Here is a 2,839-nt window from a genome sequence, read left to right as displayed (position 1 = left end):
AGAAATAATGTAGTTTCAAATATACAGTGTAGTTTCAAATATACACGTTTTTCATTTCCTTATATTGAAACTTTTGGCCAGAGTTCTTGATATATCCTTTTCGGCTCTGAGGGGTAGGCAGAGGGCAGGGCCCCCCGGGCGGGAAGAAAGGGGGAGCAAAGCGCAAGGAGTTAGATAAGAGCTGAGAGCAGTGTGCATTAACTAAGGCCTGTAGAAATTGCTGCCCTAGGCAGAGTGCAGGCCTGCCAGCCATCAATGGTGGCGCAGGAGACCTCCTTACACCCTCTGCTTTCCTTGCCTGCCTGGGTGCGGTTGTTGCGAAGCAGGAGCGCCTGCAGGCATTCCCCGTTTCCGACTCTCACCTCGGTGAAGAAGGCCATCCCGACCGTCCTCTCCTTTACGTCAGGGCGGCGCAAGTAGGCATTGGCCTGTTTGAAAGTCATTCTGAGGTGTGCTTTGGAATAGCTGAACAAGGTCCTGAAACACAAAATCAGACGCAAAGGATGCACAAGCTGAAGCTGGCAGGAAGAACCGCTAAGTATTCCTGAATAATAATAATAATAATAATAATAATAATAATAATAATAATAAAAAATTCATTACTTGCACCCCGCCCACCTGATCGGGTTGCCCCAGTCACTACCTTCTGCTCCTCTCCAGTTTCACCCAAGTCGTATCCCAAGTCCTATCTAGCTCTCTCTGTCAAGGAAGGATGCTTGAGAGTGCAGTGCAGTATCTTGCAAATAAATCTCCAAAGCCAGCAGAGTTTTCAGTGGGGAATGGGAAGGTTCATTACTCCATTACCCCATATGCACCCACTCGACCTCTTCGATTGGTGGAATTGGCACTTTCAGGCACCACAGAATGCCTGCTCTGCATTTAGTGTGTCAGCACCTAAACTTCGGAACTCCCTGCCTATTGATATCAAACAGGCGCCTTCACTGTTCCCCTTTGGGCACCTGCTAAGAACGTTCTTGTTTAGACAAGCCTACCCAGATGTTTAGAAAGCTGGTGCAAATGTTAATCCGGTTTTAGTGTATTGTTATTTTAACTTTTCAAAAGTCTCAAATTACTGTTGTCAGCTTTTCTAATCGATATTTTCTTATCTTTTCTTTTTAACTGCTTTGAAGTTTGTTTGTTTTATTACAATAAAACAGCATATACATTTTCTGAAATAAACAATGTTTATCCCCATTTCCCAGAAAGCAGGCCTTGGTGGCTGCCTTTCGTGCCTCACCTGCCAGTCCTTTTCACTGTCTTACCTGGTCAGAAGACGAATGCCATCGAAAAAGCTTTCTGGGTTTGACAGCATGTCCCAGCACCTTTGCACCTCCAAAATGTTGTATTCTTTGACGTAGCCGCCACATCCAATAAGGTTTTTCACAGCTTGCACAGTGGTCCTGAATCGAATGAAAGAATTAAGAATATTACATTTATTTATCCATTAAAAAAAATTGTATACTGCCCTTCACCCATAGATCTCAGGTCAGTTCACAACACAAAAATACAAGATAAAAAGCACAAAATAAATAATAAAAACAAGAACAAACCAAACCAATAACTCCTTCTTCCTCTCACAAACACAGCTGAAAGGGCGTAGGGTGTTAATCCGCCAATGGCCTGACTGAAGAGGATCATTTTGGCCTGGCATCTAATGGTATATAATGAAGGCACCAGGCAAGCCTCCCTGGGGAGAGGATCCCACTAATGGGGGGCCACCACAGAAAAGACCCCTTCTTGTCTTGCCACCCTCTGGACTTCTCGTGGAGGAGGCACAGGAAGAGGGGATCACAAGGTCTGGGTAGGTTCATCTGGGGAGTTTTAGGTCCTTGACATCTTGCAGTCTTGAGCTGCTTGGCCTGATGGATCCAGCCACAACCACCAGCCCCCGCAGCCTCTCACATGTTTCCAGCACAAGCTGCAACCTTTCGGCTGCGATGGAGACTTCAGGTTTCATGACACGTGAGTCCCGCCACGCCAAAATCAGCCCACCGTGTGGGAGAGTCTCCAACATCCTTTCCCATCCTAGGGTCCTTTGGACTACAACAACTCCCATCTTCACCAGAGCTGTGCTGGCTGGGGCTGGTGGGAGTTGTGGCCCAAAGCGACTGAAGAGCACAGGGGTTGGGGAAGCCTGGGTCTCTTAGCTACCCAAGCTAAGCAGAACCTCCATGTGATGGCCTGGGAATCCGATTCAGAGGGTGAACCGGAGGAATCCCAGCCTGCACAGGAGTCCCCGCCTCCAGGGCCGGCTGAACTGGGGCAGGGCCTTGATTCTGAAGCGCCTGCACCTGTGCCGGATCCTCAGGAGCAGGCACCAGGTGAATCCACTCTGGCTCCAGAGGTGGTTGAGGACTCAGTGCCTACAGGTGAGTCTCCCCCTGGGCCCAGTAACCCTTCAGCCTCTCCTGAACTGCAGAGGCTCAGGGCAGAGAGGCGAAGGGAACTGGTTTCTCCCAGGAGGAGTGCTCACCTTAAGGCCAGGAGAGGCGGGTCTCCTGGGGGCCGGGGCCGCCCCTGGCCTCAGAGAAGATAAAGGCCAGTCAGCCCGGTCCCAGGTTGCGGGAGCAACGTCGTTGTGGAGTACCTGTTCCTGCCCGGACCCAGACCTGACCCTCCAGTGTTCCTGTCCCCGCCCGGCTTCCTGCTTCGGACCTTGTGAACTGTTTCCAGGCTAGTGACCCAGGACCGGACTTTGACCTTCCCCCCGGGACCAGCACACTCCATGTCCAAGTGAAGCCTATCTCTTGGGGGAGGGCTGAGCCATCACTGCTACGGTCAGGCTTGCAAGCGCCCAGAGAGAGAAGGGAGGGCCACCCCCAATGCACGGGCAGGTCCC

Source organism: Podarcis bocagei (genome assembly GCF_964188305.1).
Source record: "Podarcis bocagei genome assembly, contig: HAP1_SCAFFOLD_248, whole genome shotgun sequence".
NCBI classification, from domain to species: Eukaryota; Metazoa; Chordata; class Lepidosauria; order Squamata; family Lacertidae; genus Podarcis; species Podarcis bocagei.
The sequence above is the reverse complement of the archived record's forward strand: the minus strand, read 5'-3'. Positions refer to the sequence as shown.